Source organism: Acinonyx jubatus, chromosome F2, assembly GCF_027475565.1.
Source record: "Acinonyx jubatus isolate Ajub_Pintada_27869175 chromosome F2, VMU_Ajub_asm_v1.0, whole genome shotgun sequence".
Lineage (NCBI taxonomy): Eukaryota > Metazoa > Chordata > Mammalia > Carnivora > Felidae > Acinonyx > Acinonyx jubatus.
In genome coordinates this window covers 13,661,960-13,684,969 of record NC_069394.1, presented here as the reverse complement: position 1 = coordinate 13,684,969, position 23,010 = coordinate 13,661,960, and the positions used below count along the sequence as shown (strand labels likewise).

The 23,010-nt window shown below is 41.2% G+C and overlaps 1 long non-coding RNA gene across 1 annotated transcript in view; it reads right to left on the bottom strand.

Moving 5' to 3' along the window:
- Window positions 1-23,010, bottom strand: part of LOC128312769 (uncharacterized) — an 87,263-nt gene that overhangs the window by 27,054 nt on the left and 37,199 nt on the right. The window lies entirely within an intron of this gene.

Genomic DNA, 23,010 nt, shown 5'->3' with positions numbered 1-23,010 from the left:
AAAGGAAGAATTGGCTTTTGACCATAACCTGACGACCCCTGAAGGCAGTTATCCACTTACTGATAATTGACCTATTATCAATTTTGAACTGCTTCCTCTCCTTTGGGCCATCTAGAATTAAAACCACACCCCCAAAAGTAATGCATTACCCAGGGAGAGACAGAGAATGAGAGGGAATTAAATCACTGTGCGAGTTGATTACTTTAAATCTGCTTTAAGGAGTTAGGCAGTTAACATTCTTTTAAGCTCCCAGTGGGCAAAGAACTTTCAGAAAGATTTTTGTTGTTTTCCCTTTTTATTTTTTGTTTTTATTGCCCGGCTTTTAAATGTTTCATGTTCCTTTTTTTGTTGTTTTGGGGGGTGGAAGGGAGTTGCTGTGTTCATAGTTTTTTGGGGTTTTTTTCCATTTCATATCTTGAATAATACCTTGTAATTAGATAGAATCTATTTTTCTTTATTCTCAATAAATATGTTTCCCACTAAGGAAGGTAAAGCTATCAGAACATGAACTTCCTGGGGCAATTATCATTACCACTCCGAAGTACCTAGAATTTTTTTTTTAAGTTTATTTATTTATTTTGAGAGAGCGTGAGGGAAGAGGCAGAGAGGAAGAAAGAGAGAATCCCAAGCAGGCACCACACCATCATCATAGAGCCTGATGTGGGGCCCAAACTCACGAACCATGAGATCATGACCTGAGCTGAAGTCAGACGCTCAACCGACTGAGCTACCCAGGAACCCCTGTACCTAGAATTTCTGAGAAAAAAGTTAAGAGAATTTAGATGAACAGTATAATTGACACTTGTTCCATCTTTCTTTTCCTTCTGTAAATTTTATCCTCTGTATTAGTTAAATTTGTTTTCATTGCAAGGCTTAGAAAACCCAACTCGACTTGAGGACCAGGAGGAAGTTGGCATGAGTGATGCAATCATCTATTGCCTAAAGTTGCCTACTGCCTTTAGTGTTAGTTGCATTCTAAGATGAGATAGAAACTAGTGGCTAGAGCCCTATGCTCTCCTAGGTTTATGTCCCACAGAGAAGGTCAAGCTTCTTTTCCATCAAAATACCCACAAAAAACTCAGGCCTGACTTTCAGTAGACTGAATCACATGTCACACAGCCATATTTGGACTAATCACTGGAACTAGGACAATGCCATGTTTTGATAGTCACGACCTGAGTCACCAATTCACCCAGATCATGCGAATGGAGAGTGAGGAGAGGGTAATGTCCTGGTGGAAAATCAGGAAATTGTTACCACAATAAGAGAGAAGGAATCCTGGACAGCCTGATGAAAGCAATTGTCCACTGTAGTCAACTCCAGACTATGTTTGGGCCATCAGTTGAAGAAAAGTGTAGGTCTTTCCATTAAAACAATGTACATGTTGCTCCTATGGAAGTATATGCTTATTAGTTCTCTAACCACACACTGGTCGCTGGGGTTAGAATGCTGAGATTTCAAAGTCATACTCCTGGATTAATGATTTTCAACCAGGAAGGATGCATTACACAGGGTGGGGATAAGGAGAAGGCAACTGAATGTTGTTGACAAGGGATCTGAAGTAGTTTGATAAAGCATACTTAATATTATAAGTACATACCTATCAAATAAAAATCAAAGCTTTATTGTTATAATAGAAACCACCCAGGGAAAGGAAGATAACATTATCTTAGCCAGTGGCAATGGGCTAAAGAAATACTTGGCATATATGCACTAGCCAGAATATCACCAACAAGAGGAGCTCCTCTTGATGCTATATTGGCCAGTGCATATATGCCATGAGAGGAATATACTGGAATTTCAAAGGCAAGAGATTACTGTGTAAAAGAACCCTCACTTTTTATTGACATGTAACATTTTAGATTGGCTAAAATGTCACCTTTTCAGTGATGCCTCCTCTGACCACCAAATGTAAGTTTATACCCTGCCAACTACTCTTCACAATTATTCCTTCACAGCCTTTACCACGGGGTACACCTATTTATTTTTTCACCTGTTTGTTGTTAATCTGCTTCACTGGCCTAAATGTTCCATGAGTACAAAGATCACGTCTGTTGTGTTTTCACGGTATCTCTGGTCCCTGAGGTTCAGGGGGCAGCATTATTTTAGTCAAGATAGGACAGTCTCTGCTGTGGTAACAGATAAACCTCCAAATCTCAGCGGCTTAGGAAAATAAAGGTTATTTCTAATTCATGTAAAATCCGTTTCAGTTTGGACACATTTTCTTGGTCTTGTAGCCATGCTATTTAGAACATATGGCCTCCAGGGTCACCAAGGCAGAGAGTAAGAGGGACAGACGAACGTTTTTACTGATTAAACTCACAAGTGACAATTGCTTCCACTCAAATCCATTGGCCAGATGAAGATACATGGCCCCAATTTGTAATAGTAAGAGAGGCTGGGAAATGTCGGTAACAGCAGATGTGTGGAGAGTGTCTTCTGGCTTGACCACAATTATCTCCAACTTTGCTGGTATCCATGTGGAGGAATTTACCCTAAGCCCTTAGGCCTCTCTCCACTCTCTGTCTTACCCTCCACTGGGAAAGGAAGTGACTTTGCTATGGATGCGATGCATTCAGGAGAAGGAGCTAAGCTTGTTGGAACAGTCCCTCCCTGTCTCTCATTTTTTGGGGGTGTATCTGAAAGACAGCATGCATTCTGCCCTGCTCCTCCATGCTGCAAATTTTTGCTGAAGAAGGATACCCACCAAGGCAGACAGAAAGGGGGCACCCTGTGATAGTCCAGAGTGCTTGAGAACAGGTGAACAAGTTAGTTTCCTTGTGACGTTTGGTGGTAGAAAAGCCACCAAATGTCTCTGTTCCCTTTATCCTGCTATGCTCGGTAGTGTTTGTCTGTAATAATGGTGACATGTGAATCTCCACCCGTCTAACTTCAGTGTCTCCCTCTCAATTGGTTCTGAACTCAGGCAGGAAGTGAGAGGGGTCTTGGTGGATCCTACAGTGCACTGCCAGCTTGTTCAGTCCTAATTGGTACTCGATAAACACTCAATGAACGAATGAACTTGGAGGATACCGAGAAGGTTATCTAGACCAACCGGCCCTTAGCCGAAACCCGGAGAGGTGAGGTGACTACTCAGAATCACCTATCCTGAGAGCTGACCTGCAAATCTCACTTCATCTAACAAGCTGCTAATACCAAACACAAATAGAATGTCAAGCAGTATCTCCTACAGGGCACCTTCTTCTCTCCATAATTTCAGAGACCTTCCCCACAAGGAGGAGGAAGTCTTAAAAGAAAAAAGGAAGGATTAAACTCCTCTGAGTACACTTTATACTGTTCTTTTCCAGGAGGTAGAGGGATACATTCTTTTCCTCTCCCCATTCCTACCACCCAAAGTATTGAATACTTTTGGGTGAATCATTTCCAATCTGAACCGATAATCCTTACAGCAACCTTTTCTTTCTAGACCATAAAAACGCGGCAGCTTGTTAGTCATACAACTATTTAACCCAGTCCCTCCCTAGTCCTACAGCCGAGCTCCAAGCCTATTACTTATAAGCTACCCACCCACACATATTGAAATGAGATTATTTTTCCCACAGAAAAGAACTGCAGTTACACAAGTCCCAACTCTGTTCCAAAGAGTGATAAAAAGAAGGAAAAGGCACAGAGTTGTTTGATAGGCTTCTGAGGGAGGCAGCAAAAGGATGAAAGCTTACCCTACCAGGTACATAATGCGAAATCATGTTCCTGCAAATATCCAGAGGGCTCCCACCCTCCACCTGGGCATGCTCCCTAGACCTTTGATCTAGAAGCCACCACAAGTTACTGATAGTTACAGGGATTGTCCGGGCAAATGCACTTACCTCTGCTCAAAAAGTAATAGCAACCAGATAGGAAGAATATTCCAGAAAAGAACATTGTGGCAAGCAAGAACCCAGATGGAGGAGGCTTAGCATGGCAGATTGAGAAAAGGCTTCTGATGATATAGACACAGATTGTGGTCTCAGACCTGGCACTTAGTAGCTGTGAGAGTCAAAAACACAACAGCTAATGAAGTCTATGTGCTAAGAACTGTATTAGGCACTACAGTCCTGAAGTGTCTAGAAGACCTCAGCAGAGGTCTCACCTGCTCAGAGTTACACCTTCTCCTTGAAAGTGAGGGTGATAAATTCAACCCCATATAATTGCTATAAGGAACAAAGAATATGCCTGGCTCATAGTCAGCATGCAGTCAGTAGAAATGATGGTTTTCACTCTTTGGGAAGGACTGGTTGCCAGGTGCCCCAGAGAAGGGGAGCCATTCATCTGAGGGCCAAACACCCAGCTGCAAGTCTAGGGAGAGTTCCAAACAGAGAAAGGTGAGGTCAAAAACCAGGGTTTGAACTTGAACTCAGTGACCACCCAGAAAACAGAGTATGTCCTGTATTAAAATAACACATTACAGGGGACACTGGGAGGGGATTGAGAGAGACAGGAGCTCTCGGCTGGGAACGTAGGAGCTGAAGCCACACATTAACTCACGGGGAGGCTGCTGGAAGTTTGGAAGAAGATAGATATGTTTTGACTTTCCATCATTCCTTCTTAGGCAAATGAAAACATAGCAAACCAGTCTGTCCTTGGAAGATGGAGTTGCAGAGGGAAAGAGGCAAGGCTGGTATTCCCTGGGACTGTTTCCCTGGTCTCTCTGAATGATCTCAGCAAAGCCCACACGCCTTAGGCACCGCTGCGCCATGCATGACCTTTTATTGTTGCCTAAAAATCCGATATTGAAATGTCTCTCTCTTCCTGAACTGGCAACTCCCCCAGTGCTAGGACTGTGTTGTATTTGTGTTGGTAAGTGCCTTACACACTGCCTGACAGAGATATTTATATACATGAGCACACCTTCTTTGAAAAATTAGAATCATACTATAGAAACTGTTTGGCATCCTCTTTTTTTTTTTTCTTCTCTTGAAGTTTAGAGTTGTTTCCTTATCTTTTTAGTGGTTGTAAGTACTTCGTTGTTTTTCAAGTTTATTTATTTATTTTGAGAGATAGAGTGTGCAAGTTGGGAAGGGGAGAGAGAGAGGGAGAGAGGAGAGAAAATCCCAAGCAGGCTCGGCACTTTCAACACAGAGCCTGATGCGGGGATCGATCTCATGAACCATAAGATCATGACCTGAGCCGAAGCCAAGAGTAGGATGTTTAACCAACTGAGCCACCCAGGCGCCCCTGTAAGCACTTCATCATGTAGACATCCTATAATGAACCTAAGCATTCTTCTATTGATAGATATTTATAATTTTTCCTGTTCTTGTTACACTTCCAAATATAGCATCCATAGTCTTTTTATCACTATTTCCTAACAACCAAAACCTAGAAGTGGTCATCACACTGTCTTGTGCAGAGTGAGGCAGTAAATAATAAAGAACAAAAGCTCGGGAGCTGGACCACACTGACTAGCTGTGTGACCTTGGGTAGGATATTTGACTCCTCTGAGCCTCAGCTTCCTTATCTCCAACTGCAGCTGATCACAGTCACCAACTAATAGGGTTGTTGCAAAGAATTAATGAGTTAATGTATGTAAAGCACACAGAACATTGCCTGGCACATTGTAATTATTCTATGAATGTCTGTCATTATTATGTATATTTACATAGCTGGGACAGATAAGACTGGGAGACACTTGAGGACAGTGACCATGTCAAGCCTCCATAGCCAGGTGGTGAGAAGGAGTTCTGTGCATATTTGCTGAATAAATAAGAGATGCAGATGTGGAAATCAGCTATTGACTTGGCTGTTACCCAGTATTCCACAGCAAGTGGTTCATTACTTTGGATTAAATCTCTATCCCCAAAAATATATTGAATCTTACCAGTCCTTTTCACCTTAGTTTGGAATGAGCTTATCAGACAGTTTCTAGAGACAAGGACTGATGAGAAGAAGGAAAAAAAACACATGAGAAATCCAGGTGCCCTAGAGAAAGAGCGGAGCAAATACCATGAGGGAATCAGAAGGTACAACAATCAGAAGGTACAACAAAGGGAATCTGAAGAACTAGGATTAAGTAACTCATCTAAGTCTAGAAAAATAAAATGCATTAGGAAGAAAGAAAGAAAGCTAAAGACAAATGTCAACGGCTCCCCCATTTTGTCCTCGGTTGGTACTCTGTACCTATGAAATTATATTAGAGTCAGGCTGCCATTCACCAACTGTGGCTGGTTATCTCCCCTTCTATCAGCAGATTAAACTTGGAATGAGGAAGCAAACAAGAAAGGAAGCTGATGATTAGTGAGAGCCTACCATACAACAAAGCCTTTTAAATAATGATTGTATTTGAATATTACAGACACCCCAGGAGGTCTGTATTATTATCCCCTTCCTACAGATGAGAAAACTAAGACACAGTCATGCATAATCAAACAGCCAAGAAACACAGAGCAATGACTTAAACTCTGACCTCTTTGCCTCCCTGTTCTAATTCTTTCTTCCTAGTTTAAGCAGAGCCCAAATAGGCTTTACTTCCAAGGAGCAAAGTATTGTGAACTTAGGATTCTGGCTTCTGACACTAGGCAGGAAAGGATAGTACATTAACTTTAAATCCCATCCATAAAATTGCCAAAAAAACAAGCACAGTCATTAGGCTTTGTTTCTGCTTACGTACCATGATTGGAGGTGGGAAGGAGCAAAGATGTTGAAACAGGTAGAGAAGTAAGCCTGCCCCTCTACAAGTGGAAACTTGCATCATCAGGGAGCAGATGCTTTGAATGTTCTGTAGTTGAGGGGAATGCAGCACAGCCAAATATCTAGGACAGTCTTCCAAATGTTATACCACAGCCGAATATCTGGGACAGTATTCCAAATGTTATATCAATTTCCTTCCCATCACCAGGTTCCATCCTGGTTGTCAAAAGAGCGGGGTGGGGTGTGGGGGGGAGAAAAGAAACAGAACTCTGTTCTTAGTTTTCATTTTTGACTGTGTAAAACTGTGATCCTACTCAGAAAAGGCTGAAATGATTCAATGTGGTCCCTATAAGAGTTTGGTATTTTCCAGAGAAAACTGCAGACGTATTTGGAATATATGCACTGCTTAGGCATATGAATCATTTATATCCTAGAGGAAAATCTCAGATTTATTTTCAATGTTGCTTCCAAGGATTTTGTAACACAAATCTTCCATTATTGCCTCATGTGTTATCATCTCTTAATGGGAAATAAACTGGAGACTAGAATTTATTTTCCCACCTATATAAGGGGGAAATCTGAAGAACTAGGATTAAGTAACTCATCTAAATCTAGAAAAATAAAATGCATTAGGAAGAAAGAAAGAAAAAAGAAAGAGAGAGAGAGAAAGAAAGAAAGAGAGAGAGAGAGAAAGAAAGAAAGAAAGAAAGAAAGAAAGAAAGAAGGAAGGAAGGAAAGAGGAAGGAAGGAAGGAAGGAAGGAGGAAAGACTCATTCAGGGGCCTAGAATCATAAATCTCAAAAAGACCTTATTGGATGTTACAACTAATGCTACCATAATATTGCCACCAACACAGGGATGGTCTCTAGCATATCCCTGGGTGATCCAAATCCCACTTCAATACATCCAAGGAAGAGATGATGTGTTTCCTCTCAGTGGGATCCTGTATTTCAAAGAAAAGATTCCACATGAGCAATGCAGATTGTCAGCAGGCATTGAGCAGGCCTGGAGAATGCTGGAATCTATCTACAAGGCCATGTTAATCCCAGGTGATTAATGGTCAGTGACAAGGTGAAACTGATGGTTTATTGAAGTACTAAGTACTTCAGTAACAGTTGTAGGTGGCTGCTTCAAAAGCTGAGTCAAATCTTCACTCTTCCTCATGTTATACTTTTGCCTTCAGTTTTAACCTTTTTATAGGATTTACATTTACAACTAATGTATTGACTATTTATTGAATGACAAACACTTATGAAGCACTTTCAAAGCATTTATCCCTCCAGTGACTCTGATGAAGGATTATTATCCCCATTTTATAGATGAGAAAATTGAGGTTGAGAATTTTTGCCAGTAAGGGAAGCAGAAGACCAAAAGAGCCATTAGCGGTTAAGTGCTGCACAAGGAGTTACTTTAGGAATCTCTTGAAATAGAAATTCTAGCATCTGATGGAGGGTGGCCTATTGGAAGACCTCTGAGATCGGCCATGAGAATGAAAGAAGAGGAAGGCATTCCGGACAAAACAAACTCCGTGAAGCTAGTATCCTTGATGCCATGACTAGGCTCCCCTCACCAAATCCTTAGGCGTGGTATATATTTATTGATTGCCTTATTTGTGATTCAGTTGTTTGACTTCACAGTACTTGACCAAGGACATGGGTATCCCAGCTCTCAAGTATGGGATTTCCTCTTAAACCCCACTTAAAGTCATAGTGACAGGTGTGGCCTCAGAGAATCCCCGAGCTGGCAGGGAGGGAGCTGACTTCAAGAGCCAGGCTTGCGTAGGCAGAATTCTCAGACCTTCAAGATCCCATCATAAATGGAAGATTTTTCTTTTCCTTCAGTGATACCTGTAATAAACGTTGACTAAAGGCAATAACTGGTTCCGCTCACCAAATGGCAATTGGGTATGAGTATCAACCCTCAGGGAATAGCTCATCTTTTAAAAAGAAAAATCTCATTTGAATAATTACACGTTGGCCTCTGGGTTAATGCAAATTGTGGGATGCACTACCAGGACTTATGCCGAGAATATATGAGACATTATTTGTAATACTCAATGCTTTATGCTTCAAGCTATTAATTCATTCCGAGTTTTAACTAGATCAGCTGTGGATCTAGAACATTCTGGGGAGTATGACACAGTCAAATGAGAGAAAAGTAGAGTAAGAGAGATTGTAGAGCTGAAAAGATCTTAGGAATGACCTTCTTTAGAGTTTTCAAACTTGTTTTTAACAATGGAAACTCTTTTTAAGATAGCACCTTAAATGGACCCTGAGGTAGGTGCCCAATTTTCCTATTTTGCCTCTTTCTTGATAAAATATACCTAAATTTTCTTTGAGAAAATAGCCTCACTCCATTTATATTGTGGGGGATTGATCCCAACCCAGTTCCTTTGCTGCTGCCATTAGCATTTCCAACCTGAGGCCAATGCTGGCACGGGAAGCAGATCTCTGAGAAATATAAAGAAATGAGCCCCTAAAGTAAATATAATTAACCTGTAGAACAAGGTGTACCTGAAGCCAGTTGTCCCTGGACTTCTTAGTTATGTAAATAAATAGATTATCTTTTATGCTTAAACCAGTTTGAGTAGGATTTTCTGTTACTTGGAAGTGAAAACGAGGTAAAAGAGTCCAAAACTGAACAATATAAAGAAGATAAAGCCAGAATCTCTGGTAGAAGTAAGGGTAGGAAACCTGAGGCCCCACTCACTATGTACTCCCCCAATTCCAGAAACCTCTGGAGATGGACTTTACTCTCTCGTCCCATCTTTTTTACAGATGGACAAACCGAGTTCAAAGAAGAAAACTAAAAATACTGACAGCACACTTGGAGGAATTAAAACATGAGCATAAGACTTCTTTTTAATGTTTATTTATTTTTGAGAGAGACAGAGAGAGACAGATAATGAGCAGGGAAGGGGCAGAGAGAGAGAGGGAGACACAGAATCCAAACCAGGCTCCAGGCTCTGAGCTGTCAGCACAGAGTCCAATGCAGGGCTTGAACTCAGACCATGAGATCATGACCTGAGCTGAAGCCCAACGCTTAACTGACTGAGCCACCCAGGTGTCCCTATAAGCTTTTTTTTTTTTTTTTTTTTAAGAAAAACAAGTTTCAGAAAATTAGAATGAGTAACTACTACTTAAATACCAGAAAAAATTTGTATTTAAGGAAATCACAAGAATATACTATACAAAATAACACAAAATAAGCCATCAATAATTACACCACAAGGGGTGCCTGGGTAGTCCAACTCTTGATTTGGACTCAGGTCATGGTCCCCAGGTTGTGGGATCGAACCTGCGTCAGGCTCTGTGCTGAGTGTATAGCCTGCTTAAGATTCTCTCTTTCTTTCTCTCTTTCCCTCTCTCTCTATCTCCCTCTGCCCCTCTCCCCCACTTGCTCTCTCTCTCTCTCAAAAAAAAAAAAAAATTAAACCACAATAACTCCTTTGGTATAAGCATGTTTCACAAAGTCCATAGAAAGCATGTTTTCTACCCTGACCATGCTTTTTATAAGCTTGTCAGAGAAATTTTGGTATGTTCTGATAAAAATGAACTTTTCCTTTGGGAGCTGGCTTTATGTTATGCCATTCGTCTTTCCTCTTACTTCAGCAGGTTATACACAGCTTCACAACTTTCTCTTGAAGAACGCTGTTGCAAGATATATCCTTATGACAAGATAAAAGAAATGCAAAATATAGATCAAAATTTGGTAGCACAATATGAAAAGCACATGGTATAGACCATTGTGCAATAAGCAGACTGGTGAAACATCACAATCTGTAAAGGTCAGAAGACGTGGCAAAGTTCACAAGTCAAAGAAAGGAGAATCTGGCCATGAATTTATAATTAATGACTCATTGCTTTTCATTTACATAAAGTTAACCTACTTAGAGGGGTTAATTCCACCAGCCACACTGCCTCTCCCTTTTCAGTGAGTAAAAAAAAGTAATCTAGTGGTTAGATAAACAGATACTAGACCACAACTTGAAAGAACATTATTTCCTTCTGTCTCTTATCTAAGGACCAATCATTACATGACCCCTTTCTGAAGTCTGAGAACCATTTTATAGAAATGGTGTAGGATTAAGAGCTGGGAACTCAACTCAGTAGAAAACACGTTTTATCCATCTGTGTGATGGGATGGAAATAGTACTAGCTTGTCATAGCTAGTGATTGTTTTAGTGATACACTGAGTAGACCATGCGTTTGAGCTCTGGCCTGAATTCTTAACTACAGAACCATGACAAAATAAATTGCTGTCACTTTAAGCTACTACCTTTGTGGCCATTTGTTTCGCAGCAATAGCAAACTAACACACTGCAAATTATGTCAAGTTGTACCTCATCTGCTTGGCTCACATGAGGCTAGGAGGCTAGACAGCAAAGGTATGTAGTCCCCCCTTGATGCTCGCCTGCCCCTGGGAGAGAAGCACAGCTCAGGGTATCCTGAGGCACCAGAGGAGGGCTCCTGCAGGTGGGCTGCTGTCCTCCCCCACCCCAATGCCTCTAGTTCCCTTGGTACAGTCCCCAGAAGACTCTTACTCTGCGACATCATCTCCTTTATGCTTCTACTTAGTGTAGAAATGTAAATGTAATGTAGGAATGTAAAGGTAACCTAACCACTCAATCTAACTTTGGCCCCCCAGAGATGCCCCTGACATCATCACTTACTTGCTTTATAACATATGTCTATGATTATCTTGTTTGCCCTCTCCCTGGCATACCGATTGGAAAGTAAGCAACACGAAAACAGGACCTTCTCTGTCTTGCCCACCGTTAAAACCTCCAGAGGCTGGACAAGTGGCCGGCACCTAAGGGAGGTTTGCTACGTGAAAGTATACTAGAAAAACGCAGCCAGCACTGCAAAAGCGAACACAAAACACGGTCACACATTCATATCCGGGCGTTCACGCACAACTTTATTAAAAGATTTTCATAGCCCTTTGTTCATATTCTTGTTCTGGAATTTTTGATGCTGTTTTATGAGATCCTGGAGGACAGAGGCCATGTGTTCTTATCTTTGTGTCCTTCGCGCTAAATACAGTGGCCAGTGCATGGTAGATGTTTAATAAATGTTTGTAGAATATAATGGCATTGAAAAGTAAGCTATGAAAATCAAATTATCCTCAATATGGCAACAAAAATGTAGATATAGATATATAGATACTGGTTTGACTAAGTGTAATTCTTCTTTATTTTATGAGATATAGCAATTTTCCACTTCTTTCCTTACTCCTAAAACCTTTACAAGAGTCTTCATCCAGTCTTCACCTCCCTCCTTTATCCACATTAACTCCACATTCACAAGTTCCCCCCAAACATGATGAAGTGATCTTTCCATCCGAAGCTCAGACAGTCCAAGAGTACAGACCAGCTCCAATGACAGAACACAGCATTTCAACAGCTTCAGCCGACCCATAATGTATGACTTTCCAACAGGTAAAGTCTGACCACAGAGTATCCCCTGCAGCCATCCCATCCTGTTTGCTGATGTCCCCAGAGATGTCTACACCCAGCCACGGCTGTCCTTCCCTGCCTCCTCAATACTGAACTTCTCCTTTAGGTAAACTCACTGTCCCTCTGCATGTAGACAAATCTGCATATAATACTCACGACCCACCAGGCTTGAGTCTTTTCTACTCTTCACCTATTTTCCTTTTTTTTTCCTTTAAATATAATTTATTGTCACATTGGCTTCCATACAACACCCAGTGCTCATCCCAACAAGTTTTTCTTAAAGACTTTCCAGGCATCTCATTTTCCAGGAGAACTGTGATGAACTACAGCCCTGAAGATGGAGTGATAGTCTCTTCCTCTGGGCTCCAGGAGCCCCCTACACTTGCCTCTTTTATAGTACTTAGCACACGGGTCCTAATGACTAGTTTTTATGTCTGTCTCTCTCCTTGAGTAAGTTCCTTGAAAGAGTGTTTTATTTCTGTGTACCCAATTCCTATCACACTGCCTGCTACATGGCCAAAACTACTTATGAAATGTAGTTTGAACTAAAAAATAAACAAATCATGATAGAAGGTGCTGTAGGCAGAACAATGCCCTCCCCCAGAGATGTCCACATCTTAAATCCCAGGACCTGTGAGAAAAAAAACCTCTGCTGATGTGATTAAGGATTTTGGGGTGGAGATATCATCCTGGATTATCCAGATGTACCCAGTGCAATCACAACAAACACCCGTATCATAGGGAGCTAGGAGCTACAGAAGGAAGTGTGGCAACAGAATAATGGGTTGAAAAGGGCAGATTCCTGGATCCAAGGATTTCAGGCAGCTGCTAAAAGCCGGAAAAGGCAAGGAAGCAGATTCTTCTAACCTTGACGATAGCCCATGAAGCCCATTTTGGAAGTCCGACCCCCGTAACTATAAGATGATAATTTTTTTATTAAGCCACAAAATTGGTGGTGATTTCTTACAGCAGAAGAAAGAAACAAAGAAATGAATGCATAATGGAGAGAATGATATTAGATGTGTATCTCCTCTTTATAAAAATCTGCTTTCATTGCTGTCTATCAATCAATGATGGTAGGTCCTGCCAAGAATAGGAACCATGATTTTTTATCTCTGGGAAAGCTTTCCCTATCATCTCGGTGTCTTCCTCCTCAACTTGGTGCTGAATATGATATGGCTGAGTAGAAACAACATGGGCTGCAGAAGCAGAGACACATGAGTTCGGTCCTAGTCCCATTACTTCTCAGCAGTATGCATTAGGACAAGAAACTCCATGCCTCTGATTCCGTTTCTTCATCTCATTCTCAGCCTTGTTACAAGGGTTAGACAGCAAAGAAATCATAACAAAGAAAACAATGTTATTGGTGGCAATCAAGGTTGCCTTCCAAGGACATGGTTGAAGTGCTCACACTAGAGTTTTTCTGCTCTGGACATCCATGGGATCACGTGACGCCAGGAGGTATAGATAGCTAAGTTCCTGCTTCACGTCACAGAAGGAGAAGACTTGGGGCCATCAGGTCCAATCATGGAAGAATAAAGGAAGAGAAAAGACTGGATGGGACAGAAAAGGGCAGTGGATGGCAGAAGATAGCAGGTTCAGTATTGGGACCTCCCCTAGAACTTCCAAATCTCAGAAAAGAGTTCTAGTATATACTTTTTATGGAAACTCATAAAAGCTAATTCCTCATTTGACTGAAACAGAAAGAAGTTTCTGGTGGAGGGTGAGCATGAGAGAGGAGCCCCTGGGAATTAGCAAAAGGTCAAGGGAGGACTTTGGACATCCATGGACTGTGAGGTTGAGAGCTGAGTCAAGCTTACCCAGCTCTTCAAGAGCACATGATAGGAGTGCCTGGCAAGTTAAAGACACACAAACAATGAGGACTTCAACGTTGGGGGGTGTTCTGTATAATTTCTCCTCCCATTTGAAATGATTAACTCCCCAGTTGTTCACATAAAACACAGGAAACAGTGGGGTAGGCAGGTGGTGGTAGCTATCAAGAGATCCATGCCACCTCCAGGCTGGGGACTGATCCCCTTTCTTCTCAGTCTCCTCTCTGCCCTCTGGGCCAGGGCTGTCTGCTGGATAAGACTTAGTGCAAAAGAGCAGATGGCTTCACAGCCTTCTCATTTAGGTAATGAGTTCGAATCTTTACCGAAAGGCAAGCCCAAGGACGCTTCCAGCTGCTACACGCTGGAAGTTGACAGAGAGCAACGTGTGTGTGTGTGTGTGTGTGTGTGTGTGTGCGTGTGTGTGTGTGTAGATGGAGGCCGGAATGTCTTCATAGTAAACACAGAAACACAGTCATAGCTGTTTCCTACCCCCCACCTCTTGGTAAACCATAACAGTTTGTTGGATCACTTGATTCCTTTATGGGCTGATGAAAAGAAAGCAAGCCTACCTTTAGGCAGTAAGCTACCTCTTCAAGCAATCAGCTCTATGCACAGTTTTCAAGGAATTCCTCCTTGCCTCTTCTGAACTGCTGCAGGAAAGGTTTGGAAAAAGATCGGCGAAGACCAGCGATGTAAAGCGAGCCCCCTCAGCTCAGGGGAAAGGTAATGAATTGCATTCTGGGGACAAAGAGAACTTTGACAACAGAGGGTCTGACAGTTTTCTTGAGGCAGGAAATGTGGTCATTATCAACCCAGAGCTTGGTGTGCAAACATTGGCTATATGTTTATATACCTTTTCCCAGCTTGTGGACATTGTTTAAATGGGAGGGGAGGAAAGTGCAAGAAGGAAATCCTCTTCCGTTTGGCAAGACAGAACTTCACGTGCCTGACCTACATCTTTCGTCTCAAGGAGCAAGTGTGGCCACCTCTGTATTGGGGGCCCCAGAGAGAGTTCACAAGCCAGCATTGCCGCATCAACAGCCGTCATGCAACAGCCATTTGTGGAACACTGATCGGAGGACAGTCACTATACTATGTGTCAGGATTACAACAGATGAACAAGAAATCAGTGCCCTTCCATTCCCCCACAGAGCTCCTGGTCACTGTTGTGGTCTGACTTGTCACCATCATCGTCACTATCACCTCTCTCCTCATCTCTTACAGCAATGCTAGAAATGGAATTTACAAAGCATGTAGGGATAAACAAAAATGAGCATAAAAGCAAAAATGAAGTCTTAAAAAAATAAAAGAATGGAAAATAATCACCCGGTGATTTTATTAAAATGCCAAGGATTTTCAGGTGCATTTGCCCTGCTATGAATTAGAAAATCTTGAAATGGGTTCCCGGACTCAACGTTTTCAAAACAATCTAGAGGTTTCTGATACAGGCATCCCATGGCTCACATTTTGCAAATACAGTCTTAGGTTATACTACTTCATATATTTTGTCACATTCATTGCGGTTTGAATGTCACAACAGCTCAAGAAAGTAAATAGGATGGGAATTATTATCTCCAGTTTACAGATGAGGAAGAGAAATACATCAGAATGTCTATTCAACCTAATTTAATATAACTGGCATCTCATTTGTTCAAGCTCTGTGCTAGAAGTTGTAGAAAATGAGACACCCAATGAGTTTGCATTAGAAGAATGGAGAAGACAAGCACACAAATACACCAGGTGCTTTTTACATGCTGTTCTATCTGTAATTTACTTTAACAAATATCAGTGTATGCGTGCATATAAATGTATTATATTAACTCTATTCTGTACCCTGACGGCGATAAGTTCACTCATTCACTAATTGGTTCATTCATTTTACCCAATATTTATTGAGCAGTTATTATGTGTCTGGCATTGTTCTCAGTACTGGGGATACAGTAGTAAATAAAATACACAAAAACATCTGCCTCTGCAGAATTGACATTCTAGTGGGGAAAACAGAGACTAGGAAACCACACCAGGAGGTAATTCTTTCATATGTGAAGGGACCTATCCAGGAACAGGCTTGTATGGCTGTTTGGGGCTTACTTGATAACGGATATTTATACAGGTGGCAGAGACTGGCTTTTATCAAAATATTCCTTCCAGAAGTAAGACTGTCAGGGAACAGATGCAGGACCCCCACCGACCTTTAATTGTCATAAACCATGGTTTACCAAAAGAACCTGACGTGTCAATTTCCAACAGATTGTCTCATTTAAGCTTTTCCAGTAATATTGTGCTATAGATATTGTCTCCATTTTACGGATTAGGCATTGGAGATTTGACAGGCTTAAATAATTTCCCGAAGCTCAGTTATTAAGTATTGAGTAGCAGAGCCAGGATTTAAATTGGTTTGTTTCCATAGCCTGTACAATTTCCACCTCCCCATCCTGGTCTAACATGGTGGTGTCACGAATTCTGTATTACACCAGCGACAGTCACCTCATCTTTGTGCCTACTCTCCAGTCTTCCGTCTATGGAGAGCCAGCTTCAGGTCCTTTTACCAAAAAGTTTTCAGGGTCGGTTTTAATTGGTGATGATCATGCTTACTTCTTGGTTTGTATTGGATCTTGTGTCTCCTGAAATTGTTAACTGAAACTTTTCTTGAGACTAAGGAGTATTTTTCCTACACTTTTCCAATAACCCACAGCATCTAATAAGATATAACACATTTGGAAAACATGTAATCATTGTTGCCTTGGTAGATAAATTTTAACTGCACCACTTAGAACACAGTATCTGGCACATAAATACTCTTACGAGTATTTGCTTTTGTAGATAGAATTTTCACAATATTCTGGATAATATGATGGATGCCTCTTTCAATTTAGATAATCAAAACTAGAAAATCAATGAGAATTTAATTTTTTTAAGATTCTTTGGTTATAAATAGCTACTAATTTACTTATTCTTTTTTTTAATTTTTTTAATGTTTATTTATTTTTGAGAGAGACAGAGAGACAGAGGGCGAGCAGGCGAGGGGCACAGAGAGAGGGAGACACAGAATCTGAAGCAGGCTCCAGGCTCTGAGCTGTCAGCACAGAGCCCGAGGCGGGGCTCAAACCCACAAACCGTGAGATCATGACCTCAGCTGAAGTCGGATGCTTAACCGACTGAGCCACCCGGGGGCCCCTTACTTATTCTTTTTCATATAGGTTTAGAATTCTTGGAACAAGAGGTTCATTTTCAATATATAGTGTATGTATCTAAAAATCTGAGTCAGCAATGAGGTTATCAGAGGCCAACTAAAGAAATATTTATAGAGGGAGGTCCTGGATAGAGTAAGAAGAACTGACATAGAATATAGAATTCGGGAAAGGGAAAGTGTCGGGGGAGTGGGGGCGGGGCACATCTTCATATGTTAGGTTTTCTCCTTGTTGTTATCACAGGTTAGAGGAAGAGGTGAATGAACCATACATGAAGCTAACGGGTTATTTAAGCAAACCTCTACCTACTTTGGAAACACAAAGCACATTTCACATCTTGTCACTTCTCGATTAATATGCACTCAATTAATGCATTTATTTGATGGCACTGAAAAAGACTTGGCAAGTATTGATTAATTGCATGTAAACATGTGACAGAGTCAGAGCAGTTAATATATGCATATGTCTGTATAGATATGCAGACCGTGTTTTTCAAGTCCAATACTAAGATCAACAGTTCAAGAGGGAATTTTATTAATTTAGGAATTTCCCTAATGTCTAATAGTACAATAGAAGTTTGTCACATTTAGGTACATGTATCTGAAAAGAAATTATCTGAAATTTGGGCTGTTGCTGAGATGGGAAATATGCTCATTCTGTAAACAAATATGTACAATATAATCAGGAAAAACAAGTGTCCAAGTTTTATGTAGACTCATGTGATCAAAAACATTACACCAGCAAAAACTTAAGAAATGTGTAAGTGACACACACCCATGTATGCACACACACATACATACATGTGTGTTGAACTCTTAAAACCAGTGGTTTCATGATGAGTTTATTTCTGCCTGCGTTTATTTCTCTCTCTGAGCCTCAGGGTTTTTTTCTTTAAATATAGGGATAATCATAACTGTTCCTATGTCAAGAAGATTTCAGAATTAAATGATAGGGCATATTTGAAAATGTCTAGTTAATGGGGGACATATAATGAAGGTTATTTACCCTGTCTTTTTTCTTGCCTCCATTCCTACTTATCGTGAGCTAGCCTTATGCTATTCTTTTTGGAGGAGCCATAAGAAACAGACAAAATCATACCTGCTCTCAAGGACAATTTTGTTGGGGAACCAAATTGTTAATACATAGATTATTATTAATAATAGACAATAATTGTTAATAGATTATTAATAAATAGAATATTTCTTCTTTCTGAAGGAGAGAAGGTATAGCCAAACATTCACTTACGTGCTTCATGCTTTTGTATACAAAGTAGAGGGTAAGAATCTTGAAAAGCACTGGTTGAGGTCTCCCCAAGGTTTATGCTGCTAGACTGTGACCAGCCAGAATTAGAGACAAGATGTTGAATGAGCCAGAAAATTCAGAATCCAGGTCACTGCTACACTGGAGAGGTTCCCTGAATGCAGGAAACCCCTGCAGAACAATGATGGGCAGCAGGGGAACAGGAGGAAGGACTAAGCACGTGCTGGAGTAAGGCTGTAACAGAGGAGAGGAATCAGAAAAGTATACAAAGAGAGGCATCCTCCATCTGAGCCCAAGCTCCAGGACCCTGCAGCTCACAGATGCTACTAGGTACCTGCTTGCCACACCCAGGTGCCAAGAACAGGATAGGTAAGGAGCACCATGCACGCCTCAGTGACATGGACAGTGATGTCCTGATCTGGTGGAGCAAGCACTGAGCCAGGAGCCGGGACACCCAGCATCCAGCCCCTCCTCTACTTTACAGATCTATAATATTGGGCGAATACATTTCGCTTGTCAAGTGGTGATGTTTGCTCTCTCATAGGTCATGTCAGACCCAAAAGAAATCAATAGGAAGCATCATAGATTAGTGGTCAAGGGTACAGACCTGGATTCAAATCCCAGATCCACCACTGATGGCAGAGTACCATCTCAGCAAGTAGTTATGCTCAGAGTCCTCATCTGAAAAATGGGATAAAAAGATGCCTTTCTCTTAGAGTTGCAGTATTACCAGCAACACATGTGAAGTGTTTACAACAAAGCCAGGCACGTAGTAAACAGTAAATGTAAAGCGAACTTTGATTACTAACAAAAACATGGTTTGCGAACAGTCGATGTTGGCTTCAGCATCAGACAGGCATAAGCTCTAATTCAAACTCCACTATGAGCTGGATGATTTGAAGGAAATCACTTAACTCCTCTTAAATATTGATTTTTAAAATCTGCACACTGGGCATGATAATTCACTGTTGAAAATACTCTTATGAAGATTTGAAATAGCTTGCATTGAACAAATGGAATAGAGTACATTTTCTGTGCATGGTAATTATTATGTGCACATATAGGGTGATAGGCATATCTAGAAAGCATTGCTATTACCGTCAAGCTCTTTCCTAAGCAAGAGGTGATTTCCCAGATGCTAAGACTGAGACACTCTTGAGTTGTGAGCAAGGTGGGCCAGCACACCTGGGAAAACTGAGAACCTTACTGCAACCAAGCATAAATGCTTCTTCCTGTAGAAAACCTGATCAGAACACTGATTCACACAATGCACTCAACCCCAGTGGTTTGCATTTGTAGTGGCACTTTGCCCAGCCCTCTCTCTTCTCCGGTCCCATGTGTCGGTGACACCAATGGGGAGAACATGAAATGTCCTGGGAGAAATGCCACAGGTAGCCTGAGGACATGAGCTCTGTGTTCTGTGGGACTCAGATCTCAACAACGTTGCCACTGTCCTTCCCAGAAAGGCTGGAAAGTGGACAAGGGCCAGCTGGACCCAACTTCCACAGAGCAGACCAAAGGGTTGCAAATGGGCCAGGAAGAAGGCTGGAAGATGGGTTGTTGAGAATGTGACTGGCCGTGTGCTCTCACAGTGCCCTTCAAAGTGCTGGACTTATTCCAGCTCCACGGTTGCCAAACACCCTAAGGAGCAAGCAACACACTTCTAACTCCCAGTAGGAAGTCCTGGCATAGAGGGTCCACAGAGAAGAAAAAGGGCTCAGAATAATTAATTTCCTTATTATGTGTCAAGTACTTTATACCTTGACCCTACTTGGTCCCCACAACACGTGTCTATGTCAAGTTCCAGTCATTACTCCATTATACACAACCTAGCGCATTGTAAACTTTCAACAAATGTTGGCTATTATTACTTTTGTCATTGTTATTCCTATTAAAAATAACGAGAATGAGGCTCGTGGAAGTGAAGTCACTTGGTGCCATTGTCACATGGTTGTTAGTGACAAAAAACCCAATCGGCTACCTCCAAAGCGTCTGCACTTGGCACCAAGGCCTGCAGCCGGTGTGGCTTCTTAGACACCTTCCCTGCGCCAGGGGCCATCCTAGGTGCAATAGCAGAAAGACAGGAAAAATCCACTTCTCAAAAACTCTACTGAAGTGTTTTTCAAACTATGAGTCTAGGCCTTCAGGGGTTCATGAAACCACTTTTGAGGTCATCACAAATGCTTTTTTTTTTTTTTAATTTTTTTAACATTTTATTTATTTTTGAGACAGAGAGAGACAGAGCATGAACGGGGGAGGGGCAGAGACAGAGGGAGACACAGAATCGGAAGCAGGCTCCAGGCTCTGAGCCATCAGCCCAGAGCCTGACGTGGGGCTCGAACTCACGGACCGCGAGATCGTGACCTGAGCTGAAGTCGGCCGCTTAACCGACTGAGCCACCCAGGCGCCCCAACAAATGCTTTTTTAATGATACAGAATGAAATTTAAATCAAGAATGCATTTTTTATAATTCAACCAAGTGTTTAACGATACTGTTGTAATCATGTATAAAAACATGGAAGTGTACTGGATCGTGATGTACAAACTATGTCTCAGAAAGACCATCGTCACAAGCGTTTGAAGGCCATCAATCTAGCGAGCATGCAAACAGTAGATACAGAGATTTGTGTGATACGATTTCCTGCTTGCTAGCTCTTCCCGTGAGTCTCTTGGGGACTTGGTGGTGCCCTTTGTGGTATTTCCAAAAAGGGAGGGGTCAGAATGGCTCCTACCAAGGTAAGGATTAAGACTCCATAGATCAGACTTCTGAAATCCACTCTTAACATCTCAGGATACGACATAGCATGAAATGAATTGAATTTTGAATCAAGCTGGGATTAATCTAATTATTTTCATTCAACCTTTAACTAACATGATTTGAACCCCTCTGGGTACCAGTCTCTGTATTAGGTACTGACACAGGGGGAGGGTTCCAAAAGCAGATACACTATTGTCTGTCCCTTGTAGAGCACACAGATCCCTCCACGACTGTGAACTGAACACCTTCTATGTACTAGGGCTTGAGCCAAGAGCTAGGAAGATCAGAGCTGGGCCAAGCTACGTTGGAGCCTAAGGCCAAATGAATTTTAATATAAGTTTTTAATAGCTAATTTTTTCTAGAACACTAGAATGGTTGAAAAATCAAAACACAGGAGTATTAAAACTCACGAAATTATTTTAAAAGTATTTTACTTATATCTCAAATGGACTTTATTATCATTTTACTTCCCTCATTTTATTTTTTTTCTTCCCTCATTTTCTTGGAAGCAAACTCTTCAATAACATTTCAAAATCAAATTCTTTCTTATCTCATGTTTTAAGTGGATTTGTTTATTTTGACGGAGAGAGCTTGAGCTTGAGTGGAGGAGGGGTAGTGGGAGGGGGAGAGAAAGAATCCCAAGTAGGCTCCATGTTGTGAGGGTGGAACCCGATGCTGGGCTCAAACTCAGGAACCATGAGATCATGACCTGAGCTGAAATCAAGAGTAGATGCTTAACCGACTGAGCAGCCCAGGCCCCCATTTATCCCATTTCAATTGGAGGAATTTCCATGTTTGACAATTTCCCTTAGCCAAGTGATGATCTTAAATAATTTTTAATTAGCTTCAAGTTACTGGTTGTCTTTATTTACAGTTTTGATATTATGTTTACCATGGGACATTTTATTAAAATATTATTTATCTTGGTTTTTTATATTGATTTTTTTCCCTCCTTCTACCAAATTTTGCACTCAAGCAAGTGCCTCACTAAATTTACCCCGAATCCTAACACTAAGGGATACATAAATGAAACAGGATGGAGTCCTTCTTTTTCAGCTTTTATAATCCAACAGGAAACTCAAAAAAGTAGATACATACTAACACTTCTCAAGCATTTATTAACTGTTGTTCTAATTCCTTTACATGTATAAATTCATCTAGTCCTTCCAACAAGCCTATAGGTCGATACTATGTATCATTCCCATTAAAAAAGGGGCAGACAGGGGCGGTGGGCACCCCAGTGGCTCAGTCGGTTAAGCATCCGGCTCTTGATCTGGGCTCAGGTCATGATTTCAAAGTTTTGTGAGTTGGGGCTCTGCGCTGACAGCATTGGAACCCGCTTGGGATTCTCTCTCTCTCTCTCTCTCTCTCAATCCCTCCCCAACTTGCACTCTCTCTCTCTCTCTCTCTCTCAAATATCAATAAATAAACTTAAAATAAATAAATAAATAAATTTTAAAAAAGAAATTTAGGCACAGTTAAGAAACTATTCCAAGGTCACACAGGTCTAAGATATAAAGCCTGGTTTTGAACCCATTCAGCCTGGCTCCAAAGCCTAAGCTGTTAACTAACCACTGAGTACTTGCTAGCTTAAGGCAGGTGATTGTGGCTTTCAGTTTAAAGAATCACTGTCAGCTGGAGGAACAAAAGTAAACATGATGTCAACATAAGGCTTTAAAATCAACTGTTAAAAAAAAAAATAGAATGAAATGATTAATTATACTTTGAAAGCCGTGGGTAATCTGCCCCCAGATAATTTTATTTCCTTCTCTCAAAAGAACGATCTTCTTTCCCTGAGCCATATGCTTCTCATTCCCAAGGTGGCTGAGAGCAACCCTCTATAGATGTGTAAATTAATCATACAGTTTCCTTAGGGTGGCAATG